Raw genomic sequence first — 22,810 nt, 5'->3', positions numbered from 1 at the left:
AATTCAGATTTATGCATAGACTGCACTTGATGTTGAATAGTTTCACGTGAAGCAGATGTAAGGATGTCAGCAGCTTTTACATGGGCTTGTGATTCTTTATGTTCTTTGATTTTTTTTCTCAGGCTAGCTTGTTGTTTGCCCTTGTCAACACCGAAATGAGACACTGCACACTCACCCCATTCAGTTGACAGTTTCAGTCCTTGTCCAGTGTGTATTCCCAAAGATTTGACATCTCTGCATATCCGACATCCTAGCTTCTTATCTTTAAGAAGGAGCCATGCATTGGTCTTGCAAAAATATTGCACCTGGTCCGTTGTCCAGCAGTCAGGTGCATCGCTTTGCCCGGTGTTGGTGGTGGCAGTTGCGCCAGCAGCAGCTAACGTTAGAGGCTCTGGAGGAGGCGGCGGAGCTAGTGCTAATGCTAATGCACTAGAACTTGGAGCAGGAGGATCAACCAAAGAAAGCTCCCCATCATACACAATTTCCAACACAGGCACAGCATTCTCTGTATTTGAAGTTTCTTCCGGCGACAAACCGCTGTCTTTTTGCACTTTTATTAATCCACGCTAACATTTTAGAAATGCTAATTTGTGACGTGACTTGCTTTCCTTCTCTCGGGGGCGTGCCTGCTCTGTTCTATCACTCTACATAGCCACCCACTGGGTGGGAGTTGCACTGCATAAACACAACACACGTGCATCTAGGTATGTAAATTGTAAAGCATTAAAACATGGTTTTACTAACAGTTTTCAGTATGTTGTTACTTCGGCATTATTATTATTATTATTATTTTGAAACGTGTATTACTATTAAATCACGGTCAAATAGGTTAATTTTGACATAGTCGTTTCCACCACAGTATTTACATGGAGAAGATAAGCCCCGCCCCCTCTCCAGCACGTTCTGTTTGAATGACAGGAGTAAACAGCTGACAGCCGCTGTGAAACTCCAGCGGTTAGAGCGATGAGAATGTCCGTTCGGCACCTCATGACTCATCTACTGAGTACTGGGCGGCTGTATATATATATATATGGATGTATAATAAGGTTGTTCCTGGCCCTAGAACCACGATTTAGTCGGGCCAGAAAAAAGGTGAAAAAGTAGCCCCGGGCCAAAACTAGGCCAAATGGAAACACAACCAAAAACGGGCCCCACACGAGTCGGCACGCTTAAAGTGAGCTACCCGCTGCAGTGGAAACGCGCCATTAGGTGCCATCAAGGCCAACAACAAACTCTGCATTAACAAACCAAAATGTGTTTAAACTTTTTTGTCTTATTTCTTATTTCACATCTTACTGTTTCCTTTGAGATGGATAATTAAATTAAAAGTGTTCATATACACACAAGACTTCAACATCCTTTGATTAAACTGACATATTTAATTATTTAACTTATCTTGTATTAAAAATCCGAGGGAGAAACTCATTTGGAACTATAAACATGCAGCACCACATCAGCCATTACCATGGAACACCGATTCAAAATAAACTTATTTTGTTAAGAGTAATATAAATGAACACTTTGCTCATTTGCTTGTGGATTGCGGATATGTCCGTTTGTATTCGCTCAAACCCAGTAATCCCAAATATAAATATAACTTGAAGAAAACTATAAACAGAATTTTAAAGAATAATTCCATTTAACTAACAGGCTTTGTCACCCCAACCAAACAATATTTCCTGATGTTTATTCATTCCCAATATATTTTGGAACACATTGTACTTGTCACTGCTAATGAAAGTGACCTGGACCTGACACCAAAACCTCTGGTTTCTCATCGCTCTATTCAAATCCAACAATAGTGTGCTTTTTCTTAAAAGTAGCGACTTGGATCAAAACCTTTTAACATACGTTGAATGTATTCCCCCCTTCTAACTATATTGGCTCTGGTGCAGAAGAGACATATGGGATCGCTCGACTGAGCTGTTTATGCCACTTGCTATTGAACAGTAAAATGTAAATATAAATTATTGTACAGCATATCTACATCAAATTAATCACAATATACTCAGGAAATGGTTTCTGTTTGCTCCCATTAAATGACCTTACTGGAGTAATTAAGTGTGTTCCTCCTCTCATTCTGTTTGTCTCTTTCAATGAACTCTAATGCAGCTATCGATACTGTGTTAATTATCTTTTTGAAGCTTCGTTGGTCCAAAAGAGAAAATAAAATCCATATAAACTGTTCTTGTGAGTCTTCGAATTTCACAGGCTTGGGTATTCCATCAGTGTGTAAAAAAAAGATTCATTGGTTATTGTTCAATGTGCTGGCGGCTTTTGTTTGCAGTAGAGGACACAAAAGAGGTAAACATTGTTTTTGCTTTAGCACATTTTCAGATGGAAATGGAATGGATGGACAACAAATTAATTCCAAAAAAAGCAGAACATTGTGGGAACGTCAACGTACTGTATCTGTGGTTGATAATGATGTTATTCCCATGTGTGAAAAACACAACAGGATTTATTTTAGACATGGTATTTGCACGTACAAAGTCTATGGGATGAGCATATCGAAGCTTTGTGACAGCTGTCATGTGTTTTTTTATCTTTAATTTAAAGTGCACCTATCATGCTATTTTTAGGCAGTAGCATAGGTCTCAGATATATGGAAATATATAAAAAACATGTCTATGAATGTTTTGCTCAATATACCAAACAGATCACCCATTCTAGCCATGCCTCAGATCCCTCAATTTCACTTCCTGTTTCAAAAGTGCTGATTTTGGGAATAAAGCTTTAAACATTTTTTTTGATAAAAACAAAAGAGGAGGGGGCTGAGCTCATGCGGGACCCGGCAGCTACTGTCTAAACTAAATACTGCCATGATGAAATGCCATATCATGGATTATCAAGGATTATTTCTGAAACAGTATGGAGCTCAAAGGCTTTCTCTCTTGCCGGTTATACCACAAGCTGAGTTCCTTTTTTATTTCCTGCTTCTTCACACACATGCTCTCTAGTACAGGTTAGCTCCGAGTGTTAGCGATGCTAATGTAAATACCGACCATATTACGTCCAAAATAGTCGGGCATTGTTTCTGATAGTGCCGTGGGTCCACATTTCCGATATTATGTCATATCAGACGCAAATCTGTATCAGCTCCGTTGTACCCCCGTTTTTAGAGATGTGGGTACGGAGGAACAGAGACAGGGTTTTATTTTCTGACGCTGCGTGAGTTCCCCGACACACCAGGGACACATATTTATGTACAAAATACATCACAAAGTGCATTTTGCATGATAGGTCCCCTTTAATTATTCACTGTGAAATAGACCAAAAAGGAAACCATTGAAAAACTAGCTGCAATAAGAGCAACTGAGCTGAATCCTCACATGAGCATGCTAACATGCTCATAATAATAATGCTAGCATGTGAATGTTTAGGGTTACTATATTTAGTGCACAATTAAGGTGCAGGTACATTTTCCTGTAAAGCTAAGTGGTGAAATCAACATGGAATGAAAACCTTTTATCACTGAACTGTTAGATAAAGTAATGGTATTTGAAGCACTGACTTGTAAATGAATGAAATGTATTGTTATTACAGAATTTGCAACTGTATTCCATATAATTTGCTCCAACAAAGAGCAAACCATGACAAGTTGCAATGTATATCAGTATCATCTTAATTGTAGATTTAAACAGAAATATAGTATGATGAGGACAATCGTACATTTTATATGGGTAAGAAATAGCACTAGTATATCAGATAGTATTGTATTGGCTGATGATGGCTGCTGGACAATATTTTGCTGACTTGCAAGCTTGCCATGCATTAATCAAAATGTATTGGACTAAACAATAAAATGTATTATAATGTAAAATGAATCAATGTTTAGACGTTTGAGGTTCTCAGTGTACTCGTATTTTTGGATTTAATCAAGTCTGCTTCTGGCTTGTCGCCTATCTCTCTTTTCCTGAACTGTAAACTTGAGTTAAATATAGAATGAAATACATGTCATTATACAGTACAGGCTACTTAACAATGTAATCTGCATATCTTTAATGTTAGGGTAGTAACTAACTTGTCAACTAGCAAAATCTATGTATTATTGTATAAATCAGCATGAGGAGCTTTTCACACAGATTGTATTGCTGGTTTGTGCCACAAACTCAGGAGGAAAATATCTGTTTATTTAAATGTGAACATTATTTTCATTTTCAGTTTAAATGTCAGTGTGGCTGGTTTCAGGTTGACTTGTATAAATGTCAAATGTAATACCACACTAAAAATATATTATCCACTTTATTAGGACAGTTCATACAGAAACCAAAGGGAAACCCATCTGAATTGCAAACTATGTTTGTCCTTCCAAAATGTTATGATTTCCCCATTGTAATACCCAGAAAAATAAATATTTAAGCTAAAAATGTGTTCAAGGGAATCCATGTGGTGATGTTGTCAAAAGCATGGCACAACATATATCTAATATGATTAGGATTCAATGTGAATAAGGCAATAGCAAGGCCTCAGTGGACACTGCATAATACTGTAGTCCCAGAAGCTGCTGTGGGTTGAATGAGGTAAAAATCTGCATAGTTGTTAAATCAATTAGTCAGAGCCTGGCCTAATAATTGCAATACAACAAGATAATTTACAGCCCAAAGAGCTTTCTATGCCCTTTCTCCATTTGTAGTATTGGCTCTGTCATACCTACAGGTGTATGGAGGCTGATTCTCAAAGGGAGAGAGTGGGAGAGAAGGATGCAGACGTGTGATTGGTGCTGGAACATCAGGGCCAGTCTGTTAGGTCTGTCTCTCTCTGTCACAGTCTCAGCCACTGTTATCTGTGCCGAACACATGTCCACCCGTGCTATTACACAGCGACTGCTAATGGAGCATATGACTGAGGTAGGCCTCCCATTCACTGTTGGCTCCACCACTGCCTCTCTGACTCAAATGCTATTCTTGGCGGCACCGAGATACAGAGAGAAACACACAAACATGCATGCAAACACGTTCACACATTTTCTATGAATTAGAATGCACTCCAGATTTCTTTTTTCAAATATGAGAAAAGGACCCTTATTTTACTGGTTGAGAGAAAAACTGATTATTTTCACCGAGACAGACGATGGATTGCAATGCTGCCGGCAAAATAGCAGTAATAGAAATGGTAATGTCCCTTCTGTATCTGATCACGTTCGCTCGGAGATGCATTTTCAGGGTGGCAATTTGAGTTATAGGGGTTTTCTATTTCCTTCCTCTCTGTCTTTCTGGTTGCGTCTAATAACACAATGTCATGCAGAAGGAGAGGACTGTTTAGAGCCTGACAGAAAAACCACTCAAATTGGATGTCGCTGTCTGATCTTTGAGACCACACACACACACACACACACACACACACACACACACACACACACACACACACACACACACACACACACACACACACACACACACACACACACACACACACACACACACACTCACACTTTCTATAATCCTTTTCATGGTGCTGCGAGGCTGGAGTCTGTCCCAGTATGTACTGGGCAGAAGTCAGGGAAATGCCCTGGACAGGTTGTGAGTACATAAGAGGGTTAACAGAGATAAGCAGACACATTCTTATGGGCAACTCTCTTTTTTTCTTCTGATGTGTCTGTTCATTTATGTTGTTACTTATATAATTCCATGCAACATCTGAATGCCATCTAGGGAGAAGCTGGCAGACTCTATAACCTTCTTGCCAGAACTTAATAGCATGTGAAAGAAAATGTGTGTAACCTCAAACAAAAACTATATCAGCAGCAAACCTGTCCCCTCAAAATTACCCTCACTTAATGGTGTACATTTAACTGTTTTGGAGAGCACGTGGATCTGGTCTTTTTAGACCAGGAAGTTACGATTAGGGTTAGTAACACAGATGTCATAGGGAGGTAGTTTGGGTGGTGTAAGGTTTATACTGTAAAAGGTAGGACTTTAGGATGAGACATCAAGTACTATGGTTTGGTAAAAGGATTTGCCTGTTGTGGCTGTTATACACAACATTATAAATTGGCCTCCCTTTAATGGCTTAACTTCACCAGCCAGACAATTTATAAACATACTTTGTTGGGGGAAATTTGTATCACAATCAAATGGCATTTCATCACATACTTCAACAAAGTCACCACTAGATTTACCCATACATACACATACACACATTTCAACAAACAACACATTTGGTGAAAAGGGCAAAACAATATTTATATAAGGTATACAGTTTATTCATATTGTTAGTTATACATCATTTTCATGGACAAGATAAACCTAACATCCCTTATGACCAGGTGGGAGCGTTCACAGTGAACAGGGTTAAAGATGCCAGTGTAATACTATGTTTTAAAACTTAATTTCTTGCGTGGAAATATGACAACTTGGATTGAGACTGTGGGTATAAGCCTTCCATTTGTCTTCTATTTCTCTTGGCATTTTCAACACTTCCACTATCTGAGTTACTGCTTCAGTTTTGCAGAGGCAGTGCTGCATCCTATGCTTTGCACCCCGCCACGATAATTGTGATAAGTTTAGAAAAGGGCTTAGAACTTTGAGTTAAATACATTTTCAACAAACCAGAGCGTTTTTTTCCCCTGTTGTTTAATATTTGAAGTACTTGAAAGAAGGCACAGTAAAAAATATGTTGTGGATACTAAAATAAGGCAATTTCTTATATATTGATTTAGATATTCCAGGACTTTTCACCACACCGAGCTAGTTGGTTGATTAGTTAATTGAAAACACCTTCCTCCTCTATCCACCTGTCTCCTGATTGGCTGTTTGAAGCCTTTATAAGCCTCTGGATTTACTTGCACTGTAAACTGTTGCTCCCCTCTTTCAAAATATGCTCCTTTTTTTGCATCTGGAGAGCCTCCGTTCATGCCAATAAGTCCTTTGTTCTGTATGATGAAATGAAATGTCAGACAATGAATCAAACCTTCATTGTTTTTGCAAAGCAGCTGCATTCTGGTTATTTTCCTTTCTGCCATCGATTGCAGTTTGCTAATCATGACGAATAAAAAAGGATTTGAGCAAAAGCATCTGAGAAGATCATGGGGCAACACATTATTCAAGCTGTGTCAGAATCATTCTCTGTGCCAGGGAGACCACAGAGGCCAGCTGCACTAAACAAAAGGCAGTAGGGAAAAAGAAGACTTAGTGGATGACAGTGAACAACGACTACCACACACCCTCAGGCTGAACCCTGAGGCCATTTAATCCTGTGTTTCTTACTTTCTTATCGCTCCAAAGTGTATAGGCTCATAATTCATTTAGAGATCTAGTAAACCAGATCAAAATGTATTTTTATTTTTATTTGACTCCAACTCTAACTTTCAAGTACTTGTCAGCCGTTATCAAAACATTTTCAGTGAGATGATGGTTAAAAAAAAGCAAAGCACACTGGATCAAATATCATTTTGGTGGGTTTAGAGCAGGGGTGTCCACACTTGTTTCACCGAGGGCCACATACAGAACAATATACGAAGGGCTGGGCCACTCACTAGAGATGAGCTATATTGCCTCATAAGTAAAGTTATAAGTTAGCTAAATCAATCAAATGCAGGTAAATGATGTTTAATCAGCCTAATTCACAGCTCTCCATAAGGTTTCAATTATTTTGTGAGCAGCTCTTTTCTTATAACAGGAGCCCCAGATTGCTTATCATAAGAGGAAATGGGAAGGGTTTATTTCAAGCTTGGGTAACACTTTATATTAAGGTACACAAATCAACCATCAACTAGTTGTTAATTAACATGCATATTAGCAGTATATTGGCTCTGTATTAGTCATTATAAAACACTTAGTAATGCCTTATTCTACATGACCATATTCTACAAGTAATAAGCCATTAGTTGAGAGTTTTTCCTCAATAACCCTCTAATTAGTGCTTATTTATTGCAAGTAAGGAAGTTGTTGTACATGAGTTTAGGTCTTAATATGCTCTGCTCAATATGGGCCTAATAAGGCAGTAGTACCACAAGAATAGTTATTCTCCCATAATAACACTTAACAAATATGATCTATTCTTATGTAACAAAAAATGAAACTATAAGTGTTAATTGTGTCTAAATAACTCAAAATTAGGTATTTATATCTAAGAATATGTTCCCTACTTTAAAGTGAAGTCTTGTTCATAACCAATAAGCTAGTAGTTTGACTCTAATTAGGTATTTATATCTAAGAACATGTTCCCTACTTTAAAGTGAAGTCTTGTTCATAACCAATAAGCTAATAGTTTGACTCTAATTGACCTGAACAGGTTCCCTATTCTAAAGTTGCCTCCTCTTCACACTGTAAATACATTATAGCACACAACTACTGAAATTAACCTCAACAGTACATGAACAAAGTAGGCACACGTTGAAATATCTGTTTTATTAATGAACCACTAAAGAGAGGTTCAGACACATACCAAAACATGTCAAGTTTCTCCAAGGCTGAGAACACATAATGCAGCCTGTACTTTTTAATCCGCGGACTTCCTCACACACACACAATCTTTTCTCAGCTGCAGCTCCGCCGATTTCTCCTCCCTGAGATGGCGAGACGCAGCGAGGCTGTGAGTCGGTGTGTGAGCACACACACAAACTCCCAGCCAGGCTGCAGTTGTGTGTGTGTGTGTGTGTGTGTGTGTGTGTGTGTGTGTGTGTGTGTGTGTGTGTGTGTGTGTGTGTGCGTGTGCGTGTGCGTGTGTGTGTGTGTGTGTGTGTTGGTTTCGGGCTCGGTTTCGCTGTGTCTCGCTGTCACTCGGCTCATAGGGAGGGGGGGGGCAGGAGCTCCAACAAGCCGTTTAGGACAGAGAGTGAATACACATACTATACAGAGATGCTGTGAGAAACCAATGTGAGTTTGGAAAATATACATACATATATTTTAGTAGACCTCAACAATGGACCTTTAAGACCAAAACTCATGTACAACAACTTCCTTACTTGCAATAAATAAGCACTAATTAGAGACACAATTAACACTTATAGTTGTATGTCTTGTTACATAAGAATAGATCATATTTGTTAAGTGTTATTATGGGAGAGTTACTATTCTTGTGGTACTACTGCCTTATTAGGCCCATATTGAGCAGAGCATATTAAGACGAAAACTCATGTACAACAACTTCCTTACTTGCAATAAATAAGCACTAATTAGAGGGTTATTGAGTAAAAACTCTCAACTAATGGCCTATTACTTGTAGAATGTCATGTAGAATAAGGCATTAATATGTGTTTTATAATGACTAATAAAGAGCCAATATTCTGCTAATATGCATTTTAATTAACAACTAGTTGATGGTGAATTTGTGTACCTTAATATAAAGTGTTACCCAAGCTTGTTATGAAAATAAGTTATGGGCTTTCTTCTTATCAACTTAGATTTGTTAGAAAATGTTTTCAACTTCAATAGACTGAATTTATTTGAACAGTGGGCTTATTAACACATGATTACTATTGTGTAATATCTGTTTTCATCTATATTTAAGAAGTACAATACAAGACAAGAGGGCCATACTCCATTATACTTTTTTTAATTTGTTGAGGGCCGATTTAAAATGGCCCACGGGCCGCATTTGGCCCCCAGGCCGTAGTTTAGCCACCTCTGGTATATAGAGGGTGCGAACAGGGGAAAAGATAAAACACTACACATTCTTTCAGCTGCTCTGACCTCTAATTAGTGAGAAGAACTCAAGAAAGGGAATGAGGGTCATTGGGTACAACCAATGTGCTGACAAAAATTAATAGTGAAGCTATAATTTCTCAACATTAGTATTAGCCACATCCAGATTGTCTTCAGGCGAAACAACACAGCTCATATACAGTATTTATGTTGATGTTTACTAAAAATTATTTGGGAGAGAGATTTGAGCTTCAGGCTGCTTTTTCTTATGCCGGTGTTAACTTGGGCAGGCTGCAGTGGAACAGAGCACAACTGTTTGTTTTTCTTAGATAAGCCTGCAGAATATTGAACATTTAAGGTGTTCTATGACAGAAAATCAAATGTTATAAATCCTAATCAAGTCCCGTACGTATGAAGTTTCATACAATCAAATTGGAAATTAACACCCTGGTGGGAGAACTCTGAATCATCGCCCACATCTTTAAACAAGTCTGGTGTTGTACTCATTGATAGATAATTCCCCAAAAGTAACTGAGACAATCTTATAAGCATACAGACGTTATCTTCCTGGGCCAGGGCTGGACAATAGTAACAGGAAAATGGCCATGGATGTGAGGACAAACTTGGATAAGGCCGATGCAGCTATACATGTAACTAAACGTAATGATATCACTATTCCACATCCACATATATCTCCGAAAAAAAAAAAGCACATATAATAAGCACTGTAATATCTAGCTTTAGTGGCATCATTTGATATGATCTTCCGGCAGTGTCCTGCGTGTGACATGTTTTCGCTGTGCTTTCCAGCATGCTGGTCAGTTCAGGACCTTGATTTTTGTCCCAATTTAAAAACATTTGGACACTTACAAATAAACGAATGTATTAATCTCAAAGTACACAATGAATAAGCCAAAAAATGTATGGTATGAATATGTAATGTGTAAAATGGTGCTGCATTAGTGTTGTGCTGTAAAAACAAGAGAAAGGAACCAATGGCCAAAAGAAAGAGGAGAAATGTCCAACAATGACTGGCTGCTGCTGCTATGGTTTATGTGCCAGGGCACACTGGGCATAGGACTCCAATGCTGTTGATCACTTAGCAGCACTGGAGACACAAGTGAAGAACACTGAGCACACAGTCTGGCACCAAACAGCTGACAGAGAAAATGATTTCTCCCTGGTAAACACAGTGGCACATTTAGGAGCTGAAGAATATATTTTAACCAGAAGTTGATGCAGACCAAATCAGAGCCAAACGAGGAGAGGACATTGGTCCAAAACAGCTCCAATCTATTGTGGACATTGCGTTGAGACTATGTAAATATGTCATTTTAAATCAAAATACTGTTCTAGCCATATCAATGTTAAAATATGTCAGTGCTGTGTTTGCAGTTTGTTATCTCCGTCCCTAAGGCCAGAAAAAAAATCCTTAGCAAATCGTAAGCACATCTGTGTTTTTAGTTGATTTTTTGGGGGCTTTTTAAACTTGACTAGAGGGTATAGTTAAAGATAACCTCATAACCGGCTTCCTGTTTAGGACTCAGCATCAGCACATGTTGGGCTTGCTCTGCAAAATGATCTACTTATGCTCCCCTAAACTTTGCTTTCTATAGCTAACCTGGAAGTGTGTGTTATTTTTTTTTATCAATCACCTTCTTCCAACAAACACATATTATGAATAAATCATTGTTAGCCCCCTAACCCTAACCCACACCTGACATGTATTTTTAAAAGAAAGTTCACCAGGTTTATATCTCAAAAAAATATTATTATTATTGCGTCGTTCAGGAATCCTCAAGTGGCCCACCAGAGCAGAGAGCTAACATACTCCGGCTTTAAATGTGATATGGCAGCAATTGATTAGCATGAACCACTTACAACGTTAACCCTTAGGAAGCTCAAGTCATTATGGGGGTTAAGGTGAATACAAAATGCTGTGTTAAGGGTTAGGGTTAGGGGGTTAGGGTTAGGGTTCAAAATGAATCAACCCATTAAAAAATACTTTATTTCCATGAATCAGTCAAACATTGTAATTCCAATTATTTGTATAGCAAATTTAAAAAATGCAATCCAGTGCTCTCCATAAAACATTAAAAGCATTAGGACACATGACACCAGGCAGGTAATGACTTGTATGTAAAGATGAACCGTATCACTCTTTATACAAGAAACATTCATTAAATATCGTCTTTTCAGAGGCTCGTTTCTATGAATAGAACATTTTCATCACAGCAATTAGGAGCATGGTTACTATTTCAAAGGCTTCCTATGTGCTTATTGTCCCAGACAGTTGTCTGCTTTGAATAAAATAATCAGATTAAAGTCACGTCCTCCGCAATGGGAACAGCACATACAGCAGCCACAGATTTGCATTCTCCAGGGGAGGGGAAGTGGCCATTAGTCAAGAAAATTATTTGATCACTTGTGTCAATGCCAGGGTTGTGAACAAGCCCATTGCATCAAAGAACACCATCAGGGGCATTAGCCACGTTCACATACCCCATCGAGGGAGCTTTCAAGTTTTCTTCCTGGCACGAGAATAGCAGCTCTTGTAGGCTGATATTTTTTGTCTGTATCTTTCTGCATTTCCATCTTAGTGTAATGCTTTATAAGAATGTTCTTAAAAGGCCCACATGAAATGAACACAACCTTGTCTTCCATTTGAGCATTAGCCTTAAAAGCAACCTTGTTGAGTGTTATTCAGTCAGCAGTCCTCTTGGCAGTCTAAAGTAATGGTAGAAAGAGAACCTTCTACAATATCTGTCCTTTGTTTAGCTTGTCGTCATTACACCCTATATGTTCTTGTCCTAGGTCAGAAGCTTTACTTTGGTTTCTAATGCCTGTTTTGCACAGAGTGAGGGGGTGTTCACAAATGCAGAGCTCTCACAGCTTTCAGAACCAGAAGGTCTCAAAGGTCAGTGTCATTCTTAACACTAGAACCGCCAACGGGTACATTTTACCCGTAGCAGTTTTTTGATTGTATGTAACTTTTTTTCAATAATATATTAAAGTCTCCCAGTCTGTGACTTTTCCTGAAAGTGTGTTATGTAGCACCCTCTGTTGTTAACAATTGTCAATATGAAGTCAGATTGAAAAGATCGACAAAAAAAACGCCATTTATACCCATATCTGCCAGCGGGTAATATTTACCTCATAGAAAATGCAGCGTAAACATGACGTGTTGCTATTGCAATGCCTTTTGTCTACTGCGGTTCCTTATAGATAGAGATAGAGATTGAGAGAGAGAGAGATAGATAGATAGATGGATAGAGAGATAGACAGACAGACAGATAGTTATAGATAGTGTAACATCTTGGAGAATACAAGATCTTGGATGACTGAGCTCACGTTGAGGACGTAATGCATGCAGGTTACGTGCCAGTTGAATAAAGATGGACACTCAGAATGAGAGAAGTAGTCCGCGTCGTCTGTTTATGTAGACAATTATATGTCCATAGAACAGAACATTACAGATGGATCGATAGATAGTTATAGATAGAGATTTGTACCTAAACAAAACACAAGTCTAACACCAAGCGTTTAAATCAGCACTCTTAGCGATATTTTATACTTCATGTTATCTGCACAAACTATGTCATATGAAAAGCTGAGAGTCCACAGATTATATTGGTATAAATGTCATCCCTGTGCGATCAAAACTCACTGTTCTGTATGATAAATAAAAGAACATTGTACCTTGAAAATCAATAGCGGGTACATTTTACCCGTTGGCGGTTTTAGGTATACGGCGACCTCTGGCGGTTCTAGTGTTAAATGCATCGTTGTTGGTCAAATAAGTTGTTCCATCCATCCATCCATCTTCTCCCGCTTATCCGTGGTCGGGTCGCGGGGGTAGCAGTTCCAGCAGAGAGCCCCAAACTTTATTTTCCCTGGCGACATCAACCAGCTTGACTGGGGGATCCCAAGGCGCTCCCAGGCCAGCGAAGAGATATAATCCCTCCACCTGGTCCTAGGTCTACCCCTCGGTCTCTTCCCAGCCACCCTGCGGAGAAAACCCATCTCGGCCGCTTGTATCCGCGATCTCGTTCTTTCGGTCATGACCCATCCTTCATGACCATAGGTGAGGGTAGGAACGAAAATGGCCCGGTAGACAGAGAACTATGCCTTCTGGCTCAGCTCCCTTTTCGTCACAACGGTGCGGTAAAGCGACTGCAGTACCGCTCCGATTCTCCGGCCCATCTCACGCTCCATTGTTCCCTCACTCGAGAACAAGACCCCGAGATACTTGAACTCCTTCACTTGGGGTAAGGACTCATTACCTACTTGGAGTGGACAGTCCAACGGTTTCCTGCTGAGAACCATGGCCTCAGATTTGGAGGTGCTGATCCTCATCCCAGCCGCTTCACACTCGGTTGCGAACCGATCCAGTGAGTGCTGAAGGTCGCAGACTGATGAAGCCATCAGAACCACATCATCTGCAAAAAGCAGTGGTGCAATCCTTAGTCCACCGAACTGCAGACCCCCTCCCCCATGAATACGCCTCGAAATCCGATCCATGTATATTACAAACAGGATTGGTGACAAAGCGCAGCCCTGGCGGAGGCCAACCCTCACCGGAAATGGGTCCGACTTACTGCCGAGGACCCGGACACAGCTCTCGCTTTGGGAGTACAGAGATTGGATGGCCCTGAGTAGAGACCCCCTCACCCCATACTCCCGCAGCACCTCCCACAGTAACTCCCTGGGAACTCGGTCATACGCCTTCTCCAAGTCTACAAACTTTGATTATTTTGAATATGTGGCCCTTCGGCTGAAATGCTCCTCTCGAGCTCTGTTCCTAAATATCTATAGACCACCCAAATACTGTGCAAGCTTTTTTTGATGACTTTACTGAACTGCTGTCTATAGTGTGTATTGACTTTGACCGTCTAGTCATTGTTGGTGATTTTAACATCCATGTTGACAACCCCCAGGACAGAGGGGCTAAAGAACTGTTTTGTGTTCTTGATAGCTATGGACTGACTCAGCATATGACGGAGCCCACGCACAATAAGGGGCACACTCTGGACTTAATTATCTCAAAGGGTCTGAATATCTCTAAGGTTGTGGTGACTGATGTTGCACTCTCTGACCATTCCTGTGTTTTCTTTGAGAGCTCTATTTCTGTTCACAAAAATGTTCAAAAAGAGGTAACCACAAAGCGATGTTTAACTGAAAATACTAGGGAAATGTTTACTCAGAATTTCTCTTCCACACTTGCCCCTGCCAACATCTCAGTAAATGAGCTAGTAGATCATTTTAATTCAAAAATTAAAAATGTTATAGATGCCATTGCTCCAACTAAGGTAAAGGAAGTGTCTGGGAAGAAAATATCTCCATGGAGAAAGGCCATGACCGTGAAAACAGAAAAAAGAGAATGTCGAAAAGCTGAACGCAGGTGGCGAAAAACAAATCTCCAGGTTCACTTTGAAATCTATAAAGAGAGACTTGGCCTTTATAATTTGGAATTGAAAAACGCACGACAATCGTTCTTCTCTGACATCATTACCAAAAACAAAAACAACGCACGTGCCTTGTTTGCTACCGTCGACAGACTAACTAACCCCCCAGTGTCAGTAGCCTCTGAATTTCTATCCACCAGGGCGTGCAACGATTTTGCCTCCTTTTTCACTGACAAAATTCAGAAAATCAGACAAGCAGTCAGTGCCTCTGCATCAGGAACAGCAAATGTGTTGTCCCTATCTCCACTTAACATCAATTCAGACATCATGACACAATTCCATCAGATTAATGATAAAAACCTAGAGGACATTATTCCACTTCTGAAATCCTCCTCCTGCTGCCTTGATATTATTCCAACAGGATTTTTCAAAGATGTTTTGCCTTGCATGGCCTCAGATCTACTTCATATAGTAAACAAATCTCTTCACTCAGGTATTTTTCCACAGGCCCTGAAAACTGCAGTCATTAAACCGCTCTTAAAAAAGAATAATCTAGATGCTTCAGTAATGAACAATTACAGGCCCATATCAAACCTGCCATTTCTAGGTAAATCATTGAAAAAGTTGTTTTTCAACAGTTGAGTAATTTCTTGCATTTAAATAACTGTTTTGATGTGTTCCAGTCAGGCTTTCGTCCAAACCACAGCACTGAGACTGCTCTTGTAAAGGTCTTTAATGACATCCACTTAAACACAGACAGTGGCAGAACTTCAGTGTTAGTATTATTAGATCTCAGTGCTGCGTTTGACACTGTTGACCACAACATATTACTAGACCGACTGGAAAACTGGGTGGGACTTTCGGAAACAGTTCTGAATTGGTTTGAATCCTACTTAAAGGACAGAAACAACTTTGTTTCTATAGGTAAATACACATCTGAGTTGACAAATATGACATGTGGGGTTCCTCAAGGCTCCATCTTGGGGCCTCTTCTCTTTAACATCTACATGCTACCACTGGCTCAGATAATGAAGAACAACAAAATAAGTTACCATAGCTATGCAGATGACACACACATTTACGTAACAATTTCACCAGGAGACTATGCTCCAATTCAAACACTGAGTAAGTGCATTGAACAAATCAATGACTGGATGTGTCAGAACTTTCTCCAATTAAACAAAGATAAAACTGAGGTAATGGTTTTTGGAGCCAAGGCAGAACGTATAAAAGTTAGCGCTGAGCTTCAGTCTGCAATGTTCAAAACAACAGATAAAGCCAGAAATCTAGGTGTAGTCATGGACTCTGACCTGAGTTTCAACAGTCACATTAAAACTGTTACTAAATCAGCCTACTATCACCTAAAGAATATATCTAGGATTAAAAGACTAATGTCACAGCAGGATTTGGAAAAAACTTGTCCATGCTTTTATCTTCAGTAGACTCGACTACTGCAATGGTTGTCTTCACAGGTCTCACTAAAAAATCTATTAGGAAGCTGCAGCTAATTCAGAACGCTGCTGCTCGAGTCCTCACTAACACTAAGAAAGTGGATCACATCACTCCAGTTCTGAAGTCTTTACACTGGCTTCCTGTGTGTCAAAGAATAGATTTCAAAATACTGCTGCTGGTTTATAAAGCACTGAATGGTTTAGGCCCAAAATACATTTCTGACCTCCTGCTAAATTATGAACCATCCAGATCTCTCAGGTCTTCAGGGACTTTTCAGCTTTCTGTCCCCAGAGTCAGAACTAAACATGGTAAAGCAGCGTTCAGTTATTATGCTCCAAATATCTGGAACAAACTCCCAGAAACCGGCAGGTCCGCTACAACTCTGACTACTTTTAAATCCAGGCTGAAGACTTTTCTTTTTGTCGCTGCTTTTAATTGAACTATTCATATCTTAGACTGCACTGTAACTTTTATCCATGTACTTTTTTCTTTTAATGTTTAATTGACAGCACTGTAACTTTTATCCATGTATTTTTTTCTTTTAATGTTTATTTTATTAGCTTTTCTTTTTAATGACTGATTTTAAATGCCATTTTCTTAATCTCTTTCATTTTTTGTAAAGCACTTTGAATTGCCTTGTGTTGAAAAGTGCTATATAAATAAACTTGCCTTGCCTTGCCTTACAAAACACATGTAGACCGGATAAGCGTACTCCCAGGCCCCCTCCAGGATCCTTGCAAGAGTAAAAAGCTGATCCGTCGTTCCACGACCAGGACGGAATCCGCATTGTTCCTCCTCAATCTGAGGTTCGACAATCGGCCTGACCCTCCTTTCGAGTACCTTAGAGTAAACTTTCCCGGGGAGGCTGAGTAGTGTGATGCCTCTGTAATTGGCACACACCCTCTGATCCCCCTTTTTAAAAAGGGGAACCACCACCCCGGTCTGCCACTCCTTCGGTACTGTTTCCGACTTCCACTTAATGTTGATGAGACGTGTCAACCATGACAGTCCCTCAACACCCAGAGCCTTCAGCATCTCTGGGCGGATCTCATCGGATCTCAAATAAGTTGTTGATGAGTTGAATACTTGCCGTTTGGTTTTCATTCAGCATATACATCTTAGATCTTTGACCTCTCCATGTAAGCAGCTGTTTCATTCGCAGTATACCATCAGCTTTTCTTTCTCCTGGTGCTCAAGGCTGAAAAACAGTGTGTTTGTTGCAAGTAAACACATTATTTAACCAACCTTTGTTTTTCTTGGACACATGGTTCCAATACAGTAAGTGATGCTGTATGAGGTTTGCAGCAGAACACTCTAATATTCGCTTCAAGCTGTTTCAAAGATAAGTGCAAGATATGGGGTTTAAAGAACGTCTTCACCAATGAGACGAATACCAGACTAGTAACAGGGGAAACAGCCTTTCATGACTCTGTCCAAAGGTAACAAAGTCCACCAATCAGCAGTAAGCTCACTAATATTTGTATTTATAAAAAAAATATATAAAATGTAAGCGTTTATTGGCTGTAGCTTCATGTTGATTGAAACAATTGATTCTTACTACAAGAAAGTGAATATACACATTGTCCTAAATAGCAATTTCCTTTTTCTTATTCACTCACATTGGCTTTTTTTTTTAGGTGTAGACATTAACTTTCTAATAGAAAAAAAGACTGGTTTTCCATTAGGTCAAGCACAAAGACCTTTAATTAACTCAATTGTGAATTCCCCGCATGTGTATTTAAGCTGCCATCGTTCACATGTCACATCGCTTCTCAGGAGGTTGACCTTTTCATTGGGACAGGTTTGCACAATGAAGGACAAAAAATTGGCGTACCATTAACTCGGACCAGGCCCTACAGTCTCCAAATCAATGGAGTGATATGATTTTATGATAGAGCCCTGCATGATTTACTGTTGCCATAAACGCGCTTTCAGTCTTGCAGAGTTCAAAACAATTTAGCACGGCCTATATTCCAAATGAATTGTCTATATAAAAAAATCACTTAACCCTGAGAGGATTTGAACTGTGATAAAGCCCAGGCTGGTGTGAGAAGCTGATGAGAAGCATCTATCAAAGCATCCATAAACTGATGTTAGAGAGAAGAAACATGTTTTATAATACTGCTGTAGCTGTTTGCGTTTGTAACATGATTTCAAATAATATTATGTTCAATCATCATTAGACACATTTTTGGTATTGTATATTTTGAAAAATATATGCTACAAATACTTTAAAAAATCAGTTTCTCTTTTTTTCATTCCTGTGACAAAAACACAAAGTAAAGTCAGAAATATGTAAAAAGGAGAAACTGTACTATTGAAAAGTAATGATGTATGCCTATACATATATAGCTAGAGATTCATTATATGCACCTTTTGCCACTTCACTTTATTGTCTGATTCTCATACTCCCTGCAGCTTTGTAGACCTGAACGTTTATGAAGTATGGTGCGATGCATTCTGACATCAGCTGAACTTGAGGGCAGTTGGCCATCAAAGCGCCACTCTTCATTTCTCCTCCTCTTTCATCTCTCACCTATCTGTCCTGCAGCCCAGTCAGAGATTATCATCATAAACCAGCACTGCAGGAAAATGAAGGTTGTGCGTAGGAGAAGATGCTTGTAATATACTGCTACCTGCTACTTTTACTGTTGAAATGCATTAACAGGATATGATTTTAACAGTCAGTCAGTGCAGCTTCCGTGGTTCGGGGGATACTTCTTCCTCCCTCTTTCCTCCTATCTGTGGCACGGCATGTAAGCATCCTCCCTCTACAGCACCTGCACACATGGAGGAAGGAGATTTTGTCTGCCTGGAGCAAGTGTTTTCTCCCTCAATGAGAACATGACTAAGAATAATAGCACTCAGTGATGTGTGGCGGCTGTCTGCACTGTTGTGCACAACAACATTGATTAGATTACTTCCCTGACTAATAGCCACTTCCCCTCCCTTAGAGGAGAAAGTGAATCTCTATCTCATAGTCACTCTTCCATTCAGCCCTGGCTCTTTCCACCACTTCTTTATCTACAGTGCATTAATCTTGTCTGAGTCAGAAATGCAGCAATCATTAAAACCTTATTTGATGGTTTCCTTTTTGTGTAACAAATTCAGCAAAACATGGTAAACGAGAACAACTAAATATGTCCATGCAACTGGGCTTAAAGAAGACTTAATTACTGTGGGCATCATCATTAGCTATGCAGCTGAGGATCTATATATAGTTTTAAATTGCTCCCTTCATAGTGGTGAATGTTCACATGAGATCAGTATTCCCTGCAGTGTCTGAAGACTCTCAATCTTCTTCCACTTTAACCTTGATCTTTATTCCTGAGTTTCTCTGTGCCACGCGGCCACGCCATAACCCTGGCCATACTCCCAGGGCCAGCATCCATATATAGTGTAGCACATCATTGCAATTCATTGACTTGTTCAAACAACAACTACTTGGCAAAACTAACAGCATGTACAACAAACCTTGAAAATATATAGTACAAAAATATTTATATATGAATATTGCAGACGGGAGGATATCTAAAATATAACCTTAGTATTTACAAACCATGCTTATATGTCTTGAATGACCACTCCTAATGTTTAGCACATATAATGCCCTAACACAAATTGAGGCTGAGGGGAATGTTTATTTTTTCAGGTATTTGGCCATAAATACAAAATGTTTCCCTACCGCAGCTTTAGGTGAGAACAAAGGAGATAACCAGAGTCATCACAGTTTATCCTAAAGGGAACATGAACACAACAACATATGTTCAAATTATCATTCCGATCCATTGAAAAGTTAAAAGCATTTATGTTTAAACAAATGTATACTCAGAAACATACTTTTCCGGACCAAGTTCTTGAACAATCCATTCAGTTGATGTTGAGTTACTTCAAGACCTTCTTGATGAAGATGCATTTTCTTATATTGACGGCTGTGGGCTAGTAGCGCTGATCATCACATCTGGGGAGCACCAGTTCAATCCATTCACCGCCATGCAGTCATCATGCCATTATGTCCTTGGGGAAGACACTTCACCCTAAATTGCTCCTGTGGGTATTGCCCACAGTATTGATGTATTATATGTCTGATATATGTAATGTAAAGCGCCTTGAGCACTTGGAAAAAACGCACAAACATTTCGACTTTATGGTGATGCTAGAGGAAAAGTCAGTGATCAATAAAGTAAGCAAATTGATCATCTGGGGTACCTGAATGTCTGTACAATAATTCATAGTCACACATGAAATAGATATATGCATATTTCCAACTGGATCAAACTGGAAGACCAACTGACCATCTATGGAGCGAAGCCAATAAAGAAATGTAAATTGTGAGAAGTTGTTTGTTCTCTTAAAATTACTCCTCTGATATGTGAACATCATCTGGTGCGCTTTAAAGCCATTTTATGTTTGGGAATCAACAACATTTGGCAATTACAAGGGGATGGGCATTCAGGGCATTTGGCCCCTGGGCAGGCATGTGTTGCTCCCCTGACAGATTACCCCCTATTAGTCTTTTCACTTCTGTAATTCCAGTCGTTGCTCTCTCACAGCTCACATGGACAAATAAGCATTAGTGTTTACACACACAACAACTTTGTCCAAACACACATGGCTCCTCGCAGCACAACAGATGGATGCTTCTCGGCAAAGTGGTGCGGTTTTAGTCCGAAGTTGACGTGATCAATGAGGTGTTGAGGTGTTGATGGCAGGATGCCTCCGAAATCTATGAATCATTGATCAAAATTGTATTGGCTTTTGTCAGTCCGATCAGGTTCATGGCCAGGTTTGTATTTTAAACACTCGCCCTTTAAATCATTGCTAGTTATAGTCATCTAGAGTTCTAATTTTCACCCCATTATGACTGAGTTGGGTTGTTTGATGAGAGGTATCTGTCTCGGTTCCAATGTATTATCACCAGCAGCCTGTTGGTAGAGTGATCAGACAGAGCTGCCTTGGCAGGAAATATCCAGGAAAATGCCCTTCGAAAATGAGCACATACACTGGTATAGGAGTCTATCTGACCACCATCTGTCATAGCCCATAATAGCTGGTTGTGTGTGTGTCTGTATGTATGTGTGTGTCTGTGTACATTTCTCTGTAAATGTTTGGAGTCTCCATCTGATGTTTGCTCAGTTAATCAATAGCGACGATGCTGCACTCAGATGACATATAGTCCAGGCATCCCTATCTCCCCACCCTAATCAGATTAGCACTGAATACGTCTATGCACACACCGGCCTCCTGGCCAGGATTTGAAACCCTGAGATGCTGCCAGCCGCGCTACGGAAGAAGAAGCAAGAACACTATCTGAAAACTGCAAGTCTATTGGCAGTGTTATCAAAATAACACAATATTTTTGTGATAAGAAAGCAATTACACAACCTTTTAAACGTTGAATCCATGTTTTCTGTTAGTCAAACAAACAAACACTCTCAATATTACACGTTTCAAGAATGCAGGTGCATGATATCTCGCAGGGATTTAATCTTGACTCTAGAAATGCATAAATGAGCAGCAGAGACGATATCAAAACTGGCAAACAGCTGAATGCAAACATTAGCCGCAATCATGAAAGACATTTGTTGTATGATTCCTATCAGCGGGAGCCAATTGGGGAAGCGGCATCAGCATGGAGCAGTATTTCAAAATGGTTGAGAGAAAACAATTGCGCTTCTTCACATTTCATATTTGTATTTCTCATCCTCATCCATGTAATACCATCCTCCCATAATCAGTTGAGGATATAATTTCACAGAAAGGGTTCAAAACAAATGTATCCAACAGCTGTTTGCCATTCAGCATATTCATTAATCTCCTTCTGATTGAAAATCATTCTGCGAGACCTCCCTGTTCTCAGTAAATCTATTTAATTTACTGAACGGTTTCCTCAGAGCGGATTTTTTCCTTACCTTGTATTGCTGACAGTTAGTCCCTGCAACCACGCGTTTATTTGAAAAGGAAACTGTCAAAATGTAAACTTCTGCTGTACTCAGCCTCTTCACCTTCCTGTGATTTTAGCTGTCGTCATTTCAATGATTGGGTGGAGTCTCCTTTAACACCCGTAGAGTGGAAACAGATCCTGTCGACAGAAAGACAAAGGTAAAAACAGGTGAGTGTCGGATCAAACGACAAGTGGGTGCCACACACAATCACAGAGTCATTACGATGCCAGTCATGGCTCGAAGAAGTGGAAACATGGATAATCTGTTTTCACTTTTGTCAAGTGTTCTCCGAGTCCCACCTCTGTGTGTGAGATGACTTCTTTATACTTTGGACTAGCTTGTGTTTTTACTGTAGCACTAGTTAAGCTTTTTAGGTGAATTATAGCGGCATAATTAATGCATGTCCTGCAAAAAAACTGAT

The sequence above is a fragment of the Gymnodraco acuticeps genome, unplaced genomic scaffold (genome assembly GCF_902827175.1).
Source record: "Gymnodraco acuticeps unplaced genomic scaffold, fGymAcu1.1, whole genome shotgun sequence".
Lineage (NCBI taxonomy): Eukaryota > Metazoa > Chordata > Actinopteri > Perciformes > Bathydraconidae > Gymnodraco > Gymnodraco acuticeps.
This window is presented reverse-complemented; position numbering follows the sequence as displayed.